Genomic DNA, 15,916 nt, shown 5'->3' on the forward strand with positions numbered 1-15,916 from the left:
AATTATAGGTCTACCACTTATGGGTCAAGGGATCTTGGGCAAATTTTTTTCTCTACGCCTCATTTTCCTCATCTGAAAAATTGTATTAATAACATACCTACCTTGTGGGGTGATTGTAAAGTCGTAAAAATGAAATGAAGTAGAACTCATTTTAAAAGTTACCCTACTTCTAATACTATTATCAGTGAACAGGTACAATTTATCTAATTACCCCCACATTCTTCTGATGAGTGACCCTATTTCCCAATTTCTTATATGTATGTACTGCCAAATCTGACCCTAGCTAACTGGGGCTTGGCAACAGAATCCACTCTCTTTTTTTTAAAGATTTATTTATTTTATTTCTCTCCTCTTCCCCCTCCGTTCTCTGCTCTCTGTGTCCATTTGCAGTGTGTTCTTCTGTGTCTGCCTGTATTGTTATCAGCGGCACTGGGAATCTGTGTTTCTTTTTGTTGCACCATCTTGGTGCATCAGCTCTCCATGTGTGTGGGACCACTCCTGGGCAGGCTGCACTTTTTTTAGCGTGGGCAGCTCTGGGGGGACACCCCTCCTGGCACAGCACTCCTGTGCGCATCAGCATTGCACGTGGGCCAGCTCATAACATGGGTCAGGAGGCCCTGGGTTTGAACCCTGGACCTCCCATGTGGTAGGCAGGTGCTCTACCAGTTGAGTAAAATCCACTTCCCAGAATCCACTCTCTTTTGCAAGTTGAGAATTTTTTCCCTGATGCTTTCACTTGAAACTGAAAGAGTCCTAAGCGATAAAATTATCTTAATGCTGATTTTCTTTTTTTTTTTTACCCACTATTACCAAACAAGATAAAAACTAAAAGATCTAAGGATCAAACTCATCATTTTTATTAGCTATTGATTTTGACAAATAACTTGAAAGAAAAAAAAAACTTGTACTTAGAGGTCATGATGAAGATTTCCACGATCAGATTAGTTTCTCTGAGCTTTTTTGGTGTAAAAACAGCTGATATTTACTTGGTGCTTTTGAGTTTACACAGAATTTTTATATCACGTATGCTATTTGATCCTTTGGGGGGAAAAGTACACAAAGAGATTGCCACTTTTCAAAGGTTACACAACCAGACCAGGTGGTAAGAGTCCCACATGTGATTCCTACTCTGCTCTTGCCAATGATCAACCTTCGCAAATGATAGTGGAGAAAATGCTGCTAGATTTCAAGGACGACTGAAATAGTAACCTGCTTGTTCTCCATGTTCAGTTGGTCTTCCTTTTCTCTTAAATGTTACCACTTTCCTGCAAATTTTCATCCTTAACACCTCAGGCTCTTCATATGGGTAGATATATTTTGTTTATGGCAAGAAAAAATGCCACCATGTGCTCACTGGAAAGAATTTTCTGACAGGTATTTCGAGAGGAATTATGAAACATTCTGGTAATTTGTATAGAACTGTTGGCATTTCTGCTTCATAAACTGAAAAAAATCATTTGGAAGTCTTAAATTACTCATCTTAGAAAAGAAAATGTTGTAATTCTAAGCAAGTTTATAGTTTTCAAAACTGGCAACTTCTTTACTCTCCTAATTTAATCTTCTCTTCCTACCCACCCCTTATAGATCACAGTGATGACCCCAATTCTTTACCTCTCCTGCAGCCACTTTGAAGTACCTCTCACTAAAAAGGCAGAGTTTATTCCCCACTAATAGAAGAAGGTTTTGTGAGTAATATAGAATGAGGTGAAAGTGATGCTGTGAATGTTCTGACACGAGATCTCAAAGATTTGTATGTTTGTTCTCCCTGGCGCTTCAAACTTTTCTGTGAGAAAGACATCTCTGGACTAGCTGAGTGATTCTAAGAAAAAGATGAGCAATGCAAGGAGCAAAGTTTCCAACCAAGGCCAACATAGATCATTTTATAACCAGCCAAAGTCACCAGGAACACATAGCCAATCCCCACCTGAATGATGTGTGAGCAATAAATGCTTACCTCCAGGTATGCCACTGAGTTTCTGTCGTTGGTTAGTTGGTATGTGTCATTAATGTGGCAATAGATAAGATACACACTCTCAAATTCACAAAATATGACTAACCATAATAAATTCAATCTGATCAAATACACTTTTTCATCAGAATGGCACAGACTGCTATGTACACCACAGAGACATTTCTAACTCTGTCTAGTTTCCCAGTAGATAAAAGCAATTTTAACTTAATATTTCTTATTATTTGCAGTGCAAAAATATTTTCTCTCCCTTTATCTCATTTTAGCTTCATACCTGGGAATTTGAGAGCCCTAACATTAAAGAAACCTACTGGCCCGTGAGAAACACTTTTGATTTTTCTATTTCATAGGGTTGCCAAAAAAAATACAAGATGCCTGGTTAAAATTGAATTTCAGTAAGCAACAAATAACATCTTAGTATAAGTATTAATATGTCCCATGCAATATTTGGGACATACTTATACTAAAAAATATTCATGTTTATCTGAAATACAAACTTACCTGGATATTCTTTATTTTTATTTGCTAAATCAAGCAACCCTAGTCTTTCATTGAAAATCTGGAAAGAGTAAAAGGAAGCAAAAAAGAAGCATCTGGCATGGAAAAATGAGAAGAGAGCAAATCCAGATCAAGTCAAGTGAAACCAAGAGGTTATATTTGGAAAAGAACAACTCAACTTTTGTGCTCCTTGATGGTTCATTATGAGAGAAACCTGCATGTGATGAAGGAGGACTGGTTTCCTAAAGAGATCACAAACTCTTTGGATGACTTCTGTTGGATTGTTTTAGACACTTTGAAGTTATCAGAAAATACACATAAATTCTGCTAATGTCCTCATTAAATTCAGCATTATTATGATAGCAATTATAACAATTGTTAAATCTAGGTGGTGGGCATATGAGCTATAATTGTGCATTATTTTTAGCTTTTCTGCTTATTTGCAATAATTCATAATAAATTTGGGAAATGAATTATTGAGTTACTCTTAGTATAGCAAACAACTCACTGTACCCAGGGTATGAGGGAGAGCTTTAATTTGTGGTCACTGATTTCTCTTGGCCAATTAAGAATTTTAGGGAATTCAGGGTAGATAATGTGATATAAGTATCAATTTGGCAAGAGCAACTCACTGTTAACAAAATTTATTAAGATGTATTATGATTCAGTCTTAGGATAAGGATTAACTAAAAAAACACACACTCTAAGATCTGACCAAACAGCATTCTTTTTAAGAGGAAAGGGAGAAGTGAGGAAAATAAAATTTATGTACCACCTATGTACCATTGACTCTGCCAAGTGATCTTTGAGGTAGGTTTTGTTATTCCATTTCACACACAAGGCTCAGAAAAGGTAAGGAACTCATGCAGGGTGATGCTGGTGTCCAACACAGGCATTTGATTCCTGGGCCCCATTATTTCCACTATACCTTTGCTACCTTTTTCCAATCATAAATTCCTACTTGAACAATAAATCTTCAAAAGATTTTTTCTCTCCTTGCAATGAACAGAATATCCTATGGATCACAACTCTAGCCTTTATAACCTTATTTCAACTTCTTGAACCTGGAAAAATCACAAGTGACAATATTTTTCTCTGAGACCATTTATTCTGCCATTTTATGAGACAACCGATCACTGGTAATTTCTGAGTATTGTGACACAACCCCAGTAAACAGGCATTGAACACCTCCACATGCACAGAATAGAGCAATCTAATCCATGGCTCCTGCCCTCAAGGAGTTTAGAATCAAGTTAGAAAGAAGAGACACTGATGTGAAAATATGGTGTGACTCAATGCAGGGAGCACAAGTAAGATGCGAATCAACATCTTGTAGTGAGTGATGAGTGTTTTGAGTAATTAGAGTCACTGAAAACTTTATGATGTAAAGGGAATTGTGATCTGGGCATCCAAAAATGGGTAGTAGCTATTCATGGGAATATAAATGGAAAGTTTTTTAATATGAGAATATAAGCCAGGGGCGTTTAACCTATTTTGTTCCACGGACCTCTCTGCCAGTCAGATGAAAACTATGGACCCCTTACTAAGTCCACCCTATACTGTGTATTATTTTTTTTAAGATTTTTATTTTATTTCTCCCTCCCCCATTCCCCTTGTTCTCTGCTTTCTGTGTCCATCCACTGTGTGTTCTTTCTGTGTCTGCTTGTATTCTCATTAGGCAGCTCCGGGAACCGATCCTGGGACCTTCCGGAGTGGGAGAGAAGCAATTACTCTCTTGTGCCACCTCATCATCCCTCTTCTGCTACGTCTTCTTATTTTCTTTCCCCTGTGTCACTTGTTGCGTCATCTTGCTGCACCAGCTCTCCACGTCAGCCAGCACTTCTGCATGGGGCGGCTTTCCCACATGAGGCGGAATTCCCACGCAGGGTGGCTCTCCTGCGTGGGATGGCATTCCCACATGGGCAGGCACTCCATGTGGGTCAGCTTGCCATGTGGACCAGCTTGCCCTTACCAGGAGGCCCTGGTATCGAACCCTGGACCTCCTATGTAGTAGATGGAAGCCCAATTGGTTGAGCCATATCCATTTCCCAATACTGTGTACTTACTGCATAAATATATCACACCTGCACCAACACATCCCCTCAAGAATAATGTTTTTTTGAATTTCAATTCAAGCTCATGGACTCCTTGTTAGGAAACCCTGATATAATCAAAGTATTGAGGGTGATGTGCCTATGGTGGGTTTTGTTAAGAGAGTGTATTATTCTTGATTCTTAATAATAATATTATTCATTTATTCAATGAATGTTTATTGAGCATATTCTCTCTGTCAGACACAGTGCTTGATGATAAAGAAACAAAGATAACTAAGACACGATTCCAGTCCTCCAAGAACTTACAGACAGATTGTCATAGAAGAAAAGCATGCTAGAAAAGTAAGTTGCCCATTTTTCCACTAGGTCTTTTGTCTTTTCTTATTGATTTTTCCAGAGTTCTTGATGTATACTAGCCTCTGTTGGCTACATGCATCACAAACATATTTCTAATTTTTTATCTCCCATTCTTCAACTTATCTTTTTATGGTAAATTCTTGTTCACTGATTTATTGAGCTTGTCTTTTGTGGTTAATACTTTTTGTATAATAATTAAGAAATCCTTCCCAACCTAAAGGTCAGAAAGGGTTATTCAATGATATTTTATTCTGGAATCTTTAAAGTTTTGCTTCTTAAATTTAAGTTCTGAATCTATCTGAAGTTTTTTTTTTATATGGTGTGAATAAGGAATTTATTTCCCATTTTGACCTCATTCTAAATGAATGCTCATGTTTTTTAGCTTCATTAGATACAAACTATGTATTTCCCCAATGATCTGCCACATTCTGCTTATTTTTGAAGTCCCAAAAATTCACAAATGTGTTTGGGGTTCTTTTTTTCTGTTTCATTGACCAACATATGCATTACTGAGCCAATATCACATGTTCTTAATTACTATAGCTTTAAGTCACGCCTTTTTCTTCATCAGAAATGCCTTTGCCATTTTTCATTTTTTCCTTTTGCATATAAATTTTAGAATAAATTTGTTAAGTTCCACAAATACACTAATAAGAAATTTACAGATGAGTTAATATATATTGCTAATAAACATGAAGAATAGCTCAGCCTCATATGCAATCAAGGAAATACAAATCAAGATGACAACAAGGTATTATTTTAACCTTTTGACACAAATTCAGAAGTCTAATAATATTAAGTATTGAGAATGAAGATCAACAGAATCACTTATTCACTGCTGGTGGGAGTATAAATTGGCCCAGTTACTTTGAAAAAACAAGATGGAATGATCACATAATATTTAACATTTGCCTGTCCATTTCCCTCTCTAGATTCATTCCTCTTTCTTCTCCATCTTCTCTGTGTTCCAGAAGGCTGACTATTACAGACTCCGTTAATGGACTCTCTTGCCTTCTGGCTTCTTTATGGTTGGGTTCAGCCAATGAGAGACACCGGCAAGACACTGGAGAGGAGGAGAGTGAAGTCAGCATTTTTAGTGAGATCAGCTTCCTCTCTGCCAGGCTGTTGTTTGGATGAATTCTGCTGAAAGCGAGGGCACTGTTGGGTAATTCTCTCCTACAGCTGCAGCTGTCTTCCTTCTGTTCCAGTAATCACTCCTCCTCCTTGCTTCTTCTGGGCACAGGATGGATATGGGTTCCTGCTTTTGCTAGTCCTAATGTGATTCATTATCACTTAATAGTTCCTTTTTAAAAATTTTCCTCAGTTACACAGTTTGATCTTGCTCCTGTCAGGACCCTTACTGGTATAACCTCAGCAATTTCACTGTTAGGCATATACCTAAGAACAATCAAAGCACATATATTTTCCAAGAGACATGTTGAAGAAAGTTCCCAATACACTTTGATAATAGCAAAAAAAAAAAAAAAAAAAAGTGTGTGGGGGGAATAACCCAAATGCTGATTAACAAATTGGCAAATAACTGTGGTATATTCACCTGACATAGTATTATACAAAAGTGAAAAATTAATGAGTTATAACCATAGCTAATAACTTAAATGAGTGTTAATAACCAACTGTTAACAGAAAAATTTTAAGCATATCATAGAAGGCAAAATATAGTATGATAACCCTTTTAAAAATTAAATGTTATATTGTTTAATCATATATACATATACACACACATATATATGAGATAAACCTTATAAAAGTGAGGCATGATGAACACCAAATTTAGGAATGGTTGACCTCTGAAGGCAAAGAAGGGGATTAGGAGTAGAGTGGGCAAAGAGCACATAGGTAAGTTATGGTGACATTCTATGTTATGAATTGGATGATGGATCCAGGGGTGTTCATTATACAAATGATTAAATAAAAACAAATATAGAATTAATTAATTACTTTTAAAAATGAAAAACTGTTTAGAGAGTCTAGAATTCCAGGAAAAGAATTTGGCATTTGTCCTCTAAGTAATCCACTGACGGTTTTGAATAGAAAACTGAAAGACTGTTAATTCTAAATTAATCTGCCAATAGTGGACAAACACAGACATCTGGGAGAAGTTAAGGATCGTTTGCCAAAATTCAAGTGTGAACTGATGAGCTGCTGGCCCTAGAGTCATGGCAGTGGCAACTGAAGAGAAAGGGAAAGGATAAGCAGGATTGAGAACTGATTATATTCTTGGTTGAAACACAGAAAGTAAAAACAAAAAAGCACTCGAATATTAGGCCATGAATTAATTATCAGGTACAGATTTTCCACCATAGAATTTTTGAAACCAGCATTTAAAATCCAGCATTTTAAGGGGATATGAAGAATGTTTAACCATTTGCTCAAGTCTCTCTCCAGTTGCTAAATTTGTACTGAGCGATACTGAATGCCTCCACTCTGGGTGCTTCTACCAACGCAGTCCTAACTATTTATTGGGATCAACTACAAGACCAAAGCTGTGACACTCCAAATAATGACTATGTTTTAGTCACATCTGCAAGATCCATTATATATAATACAGCTGATAGATATTATCCAACTTTGTGCATGTGTGTGCATTTTTGTTTTTATAGTGGGAGGAGTACCAATAAAAAATATAAAAGAGCATCCCAGGTGAAAAAGATTAGGAAAAAAAAATACTCTATTCCAAATTGTAGTCTAAATTGTCAGGACTTGAATGATAATCATTCTTAAATACAGAGCACACTTCTATAATCATCATTTCTCTTAAATATTTCCATGGTATTCTATTTTCTGCATTCAATAAATATAATAAATCCTACTAGTGAATTCAATCCTGCGGGTTGAGTTGTTAATCCCAGTACTCTATTTATACAATTATTTTTCAAATTTATTTCCTATTTTTAGCTTGTCCTTCAACTGTGGTATAGTTCAGGGTTGCCTATTTTTAGTGCATTCAAGTACCACTTTGTGGAAATGCTTTAACACTTTACTATAAAACCACAGCAGTCTGGGACTGTACCTTCCCTGGTAGCTGGCTGCCAGTGGTTATGTTATAGGTAGCTTCCAATTTACAGGGTGAGTCCAAAGTTTCTTATTCACTGTCATAAAGAATCCATGTTGCTCCAAAAAGAAAATTGCAATGAAATAGTGTGATTACCCCGTATTTTGAGAAGAGTCTTAAAAAATATCTAAGAAATATGTGTAATACAGTTGCCAGAGATAAAATACATGATTTTAGTAGCCCTGGGAATTTTGACTCATTCTCCGTACAATCTTGATTTTGGGAATCCTAACGAGAAATCATTTTACTTCTTTAAAAAAAAAAAATCATGAAATGTGTTTGACTTCTTGAAGAGTCTTCGGTAGCTTTCTCCTCTTCTTAATATCCTTGTCTTGTAGAGTTATCTGTGGAACAAGCCTACATTCATTTAAATATGAATTTACAGTTTGTGTCTCACATGTCTTTTACATCTGAGTTGGGACCAAAATGTCAAATATGTTTGGGGATATTTGGCTGAGATTTTGCAGATTATCCACATAGCCCATTTGTAGTAGACTGGGAAATGGGCTTTGAAAAAGGAATGAAATGAATATGTCATTATGACTTGGTGTTGTGGATTTTGATACCAGTGGTTGGATAAGTGGGGATGCATGTTTCCTCCTTCCGAACCATCAGTCTGTCAATGCCATCTGTTGCACAATGTGAGGAACAACTGAGCTCCTCTTCAGCAAACACTCACAGTTGGTCTTTTCATTTCTTCCCAGAAGTACTTATCTTTATCAAGCAAAGGTCCCTGAAGCATTACACAGATTTGCGCTTTCAGAAGTATAGTACAACAAAATTAAGATTACTTTCTTGAAGCTTGAAGTGACTAAAAAGAAATGAGAAGAAAAGCAGAAAAATAAATTATTCCAAACGTCCCTGCCTAACACAATGTTTCTGATGTGAAATTCCACTTGTTATTCACTTGGAAGGGTATGAATTACCCCAGAAATATCAAAGAATTGGAGACTCAGTCCCCAGGGAGTGGAATAGCACTGTGAAGTGTGGCTTCCTTCGGTTGCAGTGGCAGAAGGAAATACACATTAACATTTAGAGCGATGTCAAATCTGTTATATTATTCATATTATACCTTCCCTTAGCACATAACATAATTCTAGTTCAAAAGCAAAGTTATTTATCCAATTATTTACTTAATGACTATTTTCCTACTATGCTTTATTCCCCACAGGACAAAGATATCTATCTTGTTTATCCTCCATACTTATTTTGCCTTTAGCATATGGTGTTCTAAATGTTTTATTGATATTAATAATTTAATCTGTATAAAAACAATAGGCATTATTATTACTCCCCTCTTACAAATGAGGAAACTGAGGCATTGAGAGGCTGAACAAATTACCCAAGATCACATATCTAGTAAACAACAAAACCAGAAAACGAACCTAGAGTCCAAACCCTTCTATAGTGCCTCTCATATTAGACATGTAATAAATATTTGTTGAAAGAATGAGTGAATAAAATAGTATATTACAGCGTTGGTTTTTGTTTTTGGCTTGGCTGAGAAATAATTAGAATTTTTCTTCTATCTTTTCATTAGAAATACTGATCCTATCTCTTCAAAAATGTGGTAATCAAAGGTAGCCAGCAGTATTAATAGCACAATAATATGACAATAGCCAAGCTTCAGTCTTGATATGATTGTAGAACTCCCTTAAGTTATAAAGAGATAGCAAGGAAAATTTGATCATTTTGATTTGATTTGCTCAGTTGTCTGTTGTCTTGATTTCCATTTAAACATAATCTGCCATAGAAACACATGCATACATTAGAAACCACAGAACTTTCACAGTCCTTTTAAAAGTAGCTTACAAATCTAGAAATTCCTGAGTTCATTAATCAATTTTTAAACATTCAATAAGTGACTATTCTGTGTAAAGTGCTCTGATTCTAACCAATTCCCTCCCTCCCCTTTCCTGCCCTACTCCCAAGGTCTTTATTAGTCCTTCTATAGAGGAGTATAACTGTTAATGGCCACGTTCTTTGAATTTGTCTTCATTGTATATATTTCAGTTTGTCTTGACTATTACTAGTTTCCATTTTAATAGATCTCCATCAGGGAAGAGATGTATCTTTCTGCTTCATTAATAATAAATTTCTTTTAAGAATCAAGGGATAATAGATATGATGTATACTTCTAAATACATTTGCTTGTCCCAAAAGTTCAGTAACATTTAATATAGAAGCGACTTTACTGGTTTTACTATAATCAGCTTCCCTCAGGAGAGTACGGAATCCTAAGTAAGGCAGTGGAGGGCTGCATTTGGGACCAGGACACCAGAGAGCTGAGTTCTAGGCCTGGGAGACCTTATCCAAGTCATTTAACCTCTCAGGGCCTTAATTCCTTCACTTTAATACTAAGTCTCTTAAATGACCCTCGTCTCTTCCAGAGAACCGACATTTTAATGAATCATCACACCAGTACTTTGATACTGTTATAGCTGCTTTTTTTTTAGTAGCCATTTTTAAGGAGAGAAAAACTGTCCCTTCTCAAAATCTAGATTCCATCTGAGTGATGCTGTTTCTCTGTGAAGAAATAGAATGAGGTATGGTGAAGTGACTTGTGTAAATGATCTCATTCAGAAGGCACAGAGAGGACAGAAACTTGTCATTGCCAAGTAAGTCACATTTAAATTCCCTCAAGCCTTGAGAAATAATGTGAGGGAAAGTGCAAAAATAGCACAGTCATTCCTTTGGACCAAGTCGACTCCTAGGCCTCCTGAGAGCACCGCAGCTGTGTGTTTATCTATATGCAAAGAAAAATAATAAGAATCATCTATATTTGGCACATGGCACTTTTCTATATACCAGTGCACTCATCAATACGTTTTATGCTGAGTTTTTCAATAAGGAAAGATCTACCATGCACACTGCCTTGTGCACAACTTCAGACACGTACTGAAGATGCTTCCTTTCCCGCTGCAACGTAGAAAATTGCAAGAGCACACAGCCAGGCTAAACCAACCAGAATGAAACTGGAGGCAGCTGTATCTGATTGAAACCGTGGAGAGAATTGAGATTGACAGAGTTGCAGGGCTAGAAGGTTAATGAGTCCATAGTCCTGCCTCCAGGCAGAACTGTCCTGAACCATTCCAGGCAGATGACAGCTCAGCCTATTGGAGGAAAAAACCTTCTTAACGTGCTTTGGTAACATATTCTATTGTCTAAATGTCCTTATTCTCATAAAGTTCTGAAAATATAAGCCCACATTCTCCTCTGTTTAATCTCCATGTTGACAGATATATAGAAGAATATATTGGCAGAAACGTTGAAGATGATGGGAATCTCAGAGATAGTCACAGAACTGTTTATCATCACCTTTCCAGAGACCTCAGAGGAGAGAAGAATTAGCAAGTCTGTGGATTGTGGTTCTGGCTACAGTAATATTATGAATCCAACTATTTTAATTTAGAAATAAGATCTCTTACTACTTATCAGGGGCCCCAAATGAGATTCTTCCTTTTACTTCATAACTGGACCAGAGGTTCACTGAACACTATCCTGAGCTAAAATATGTAGTCAGACTAGTTTTTTAAACAAAAAAAGCAAAAGAAATATGTAACTGTTGTGCAACAGGACCATACTTTGCTTACTAATTTTTGGTTACAATATCCCAATCTATGGATATTTTCTTACTTACATTACTTCTGATAATAAATCATGGTCAACCTTTTATATGATGATTAGTGAGATATTCAGAGAAAGCACTCAATACTATGTAAGGTACATAAAGTCAGCTATGGTTATAATCTTTACGATCTGTATTATATTCTAAATGGAAAAATAACATTTCAAGAAAAGGAAATGAAAGTCTCTAGCAAGCTATTGGGACTTGGGCTATTAGGGTCAATAAGCCAGTTTCCCCACATAATAAAAAGAGCAGAAAATCAGTTTTCCCACTTAAAACATTAATGACAACATTATAGCCAAATTATTGACTATTTTAATATATGATGCCAGAAACTATGATTTCACAACTTATTTAATCCTTCACAATCATAAGACAGGTATTATTATCATCATCATTATTATTATCCTCATTTTACAGATGAAGAAACTGAGTCAAAGACAGATTAAGTTACATGTAAAGTCTCACAGCTAAGTGGCAAATCTGGGATTTGAATGCAATCAATCTAGTTCCAGAATCCATGTCCATAAACTGAGATACAGAGGTGTTTAATATTAAGCAGGTATATTTGTAAACATTATAATTAAAGGCAAACATTCTAAAAAACACATGATTTGCAATTACTTGTACAAGGATCAGATAGATAAAAACCAAGAAAAGAATTAGATTCTAGATATCCTATCATTTAAGATAGAATGTTTTGCAATGGTCCCAATTGGTCCATTATGCCCACCTGACAGTTACAGTGTCTCACATTCAATCCATTTTTTTCTGAACTTTATAGGTAGCTAACAGTGGTTGGGCAGCAAAGCAGTGTTCTTGGAAAAATAGATTGGTATTACCCCTGGAAATAGACTGTGTTACAAGAAAGTCTTTGGCATAAAAAGCCCAGTTTATATAGAGCACTCGGGAGGCATGGGTTTGGAAACACAAGTGAACAAGTCAAATCCTTCTTCTTTGAAATGAATTCCAGAATGTGATTTTTATGTCATTATGTAGTATCCTTGTTTACCTTTATTTATTCCTGCATGCCATTTCATTGATTGGATACACCGATGGCTAGTGAATGAAAACAAAGAGACTCCTCAGTCATTTCAAACTAAGTTAAAATTTCCATGCTTACCTTTATTTATTTATTTTTGTCTTTATTTGTTTTTTTAATATTACATTAAAAAAATATGAGGTCCCCATATACCCCCTACCCCCCTCACCCCACTTATCCCCCCATAACAACAATCTCCTCCATCATCATGAGACATTCATTGCATTTGGTGAACACATCTCTGAGCACTGCTGCACCTCATGGTCAATGGTCCACATTGTAGCCCACACTCTCCCACATTCCACCCTGTGGGCCATGGGAGGACATACAATGTCCGGTAACTGTCCCTGCAGCACCACCCAGGACAACTCCAAGTCCCGAAAATGCCCCCACATCTCATCTCTTCCTCCCATTCCCTACCCCCAGCAGCCACCATGGCCACTTTCTCCACACCAATGCCACATTTTCTTCGATTACTAATCACAATAGTTCATGAATAGAATATCAGTAAATCCACTCTAATCCATACTCTATTCCTCCATCCTGTGGACCTTGGAATGGTTGTGTCCACTCCACATCTATGTAAAGAGAGGGCTTAGATTCCACATGGATACTGGATGCAATCCTCCTGCTTTCATGCTTCCCTTTTAGAAAGGTGAGAAAAAAGAAAAGAAAAGCACCCCAAAGCATGGATGTTGTTCAAACAATAAAGCAAAAACTTGTGTCAAGTTTTGGGCGAAATTGGTATGTTCAGATAATGCTTATGGAAGAGTAAATTGGTACATTCCTCTTAGAAAACAAGTTGGCAACACTTATGAAGTGTACTATAAATGTTCATACCATTTGGCCCAGTTCCCCATTCCTGGGAATTTATCCTAAGGCAATAATTAGAAAGAGAGAGAGAAAAAAAGCCACAAATGCAGAGAGAATTTAAATGTAGTGTTGATTATAAATGAAACCTAAGGGGCCAAACTGATTGTTCAACAATATACAAATAGATAAGTAAACATCCATGATATATTTTAGCCCCTCAAAATATTATAAACATGAACTCTATAATTAAGATAGAAAAATTAAAAATTAAAAAGCAGATGACTAAAGATCTACATGCTCTTATTACATCATATGATATGAACAAACTGGAAGTAACATTGAATAATACAAGCTATGGTAGCAGAATAGGAATAAGGACTAAGACTTTTTTTTCTGAATTATCCTTCACTGTTGTTCAAGAAATGCGACAAACAAATAAATAAACAGGTGAGAGGCTTTGCCATTAGAAGATCAGGTAAATCTTCCATTCCCCAAGCTTGATCAAAACCAACCAAGTAAACATACATCAAAAACTAAACTTACTGGAGACTTCCTTACCTGCCATTTGCCTTCTGGAGAGTTGGTATGTTTAGGGTTTATATGTGAAAGAGCCACCTTAGTGAGAAAAGAGATTGAGAATGAACTTGTGGAGTAGGATCTTCAATTTAGAGTAAGGTTTCACTTCAAAAATTAGATTACACCTGTTCTTTTGAAAATGATAGCAGACACTGCTATTGCTTCTTTCCTCCTTCCCCTTAAAACAGTTTTCCCTTACCATCACTGTGACTTTGAGGCTCCATTTTTAAGAACCTCTTTTCTCTCTCTCCCTTTTAACTTGCCCTTTTGATATGACTGTTTAACTTTCATTTCTATTTGTTATTCATACTCTAAGGTACTGTTTTCCCTCACCCTGTTTTGTGTCTCTTCTAAAGATACCCTAGCTGACTAGCTATATTTTATTTTCAATAGTGGGCTTAATTAAAGGTTAATTCAACTCTCCCTCTTAAATAGCACTTCATTTAGTTAAATTCTTTAATTTCTCAGAAGAGTTAAAAGAAAATTGCTTTGTCACTAAGAACATTTTCTGATTATGCCTGTCTTTTTTTCAAGTTCTCTATGCAAACAGGAATTACTTTAAATTTCTTTACAAATATTCAGTATAATTAGATGCTTTTTGGGGAAATTGTTCTTTTTCACCTGGTGTTACAGCAGTTTTTATAGCTTAGTTTATAAAGTTTAGCCTTGTACTTGAATAGTATCTATATTTTTCAGTTATGTTTGAGTAAACTATCTACTGATTTAGTCTGTATGCAGTGGCTACACCCTCATTTTGTGTTCCTAGTGACTTATTTTCTGAATTATTCATATGGTAACATTTTTTTCCCAAATAGATCAATGCCCCAAAGCATTTTTCATCTTAATAAATACAAATATAAACTAGGCTTTTTATTTTTTCCTCAAGTCTTGGTTACAGGTTAGCACCCTCATTTGACGCTATTCTTTGACTTTGGCATTCGAATATTTGAAAATACCAGATAGCAAAGAAACTTACACTTCTCAAAATGGGAATTAACATCTGGAGAGATTTCTTCTGTTTCCATGGGGCACATATTAGCTGACTTGTGAGGCCTAATTTAGCCATCACAGATGAATGCTTGCGTAGGGTCATCATGGGGATAATATTCAAATATTCAGGCCTTCATGTAACAATCCTGAATATCTCCTGTGTGTTAGGCATAATGTGCAGCCCCGGGATACAACAGAAAGCAAAATGTTACCCTGTCTGCATCCTGCTTTCTTCACTTCAAAATGGGAAACTACCGCTTCATCCCTAAGGCCCCTCCTATCTATACAATCTCTAATAAATCTGATTGCTATTTCAAGAATTATTTAATAAAAGCAAAAAGGTTGCTTTTTAATAAAGGTATTTAAGGAATTAATGGTTGAACATTTAGAGTTTACCATGACTAACTAGTGACTGCTGGGGAGATCTCTGAATATGGCCATAGGTATGTGCATTTATAATTTTAAATATATGTGCATCACATAAAGAAATTAAAATGTCCAGGTTGCCCCATGCCAGTTAAATTAAATAAAGATAAGGAAACAGTATATATATTTTTAAAAAACAATAACAAAATAGAAATTGGAGGTTTGTACATATAAACTAAAACCATTCCCTGAAAAATTCAGGGCATACCTTGAATATACCTAATTTCATGATACTGAGATAAAAACATGGTTCCGTAATATTATACACCAATTCTTCTGGAAATGCAATATTAAAAATTCTAAATGCATGCAAGAAGTAAGATTATCATTTCCACATTACACAGGGAATCACTTGCAGGTTTTCTTTAAATGGAGCCACTTATGATTCCTCTCTGAGTACATTTATAACATGATTCCATGTACGAAATTCCCATTTACACACGGTTTCTATTGTGTAAAGCATGGCCTACTTGTAATCTTCTTATACCTT

General features: G+C 36.0%; 1 long non-coding RNA gene across 2 annotated transcripts in view; it reads right to left on the reverse strand.

Annotated features, from left to right (window-relative positions):
• Window positions 1-11,874: 11,874 nt before the first annotated feature.
• The window catches only part of LOC111765575 (uncharacterized), a 57,377-nt gene continuing 53,335 nt past the window's right edge, over window positions 11,875-15,916 (reverse strand). For both annotated transcript variants that reach the window (XR_011649264.1, XR_002797875.3), the window contains 2 exons: window positions 13,993-14,049; window positions 11,875-12,638 (listed from right to left, as the gene is read on the reverse strand). This is a non-coding gene — a long non-coding RNA (uncharacterized lncRNA). The remainder of the gene's footprint in view (window positions 12,639-13,992; window positions 14,050-15,916) is intronic.

Source organism: Dasypus novemcinctus, chromosome 7, assembly GCF_030445035.2.
Source record: "Dasypus novemcinctus isolate mDasNov1 chromosome 7, mDasNov1.1.hap2, whole genome shotgun sequence".
Taxonomy (NCBI): domain Eukaryota; kingdom Metazoa; phylum Chordata; class Mammalia; order Cingulata; family Dasypodidae; genus Dasypus; species Dasypus novemcinctus.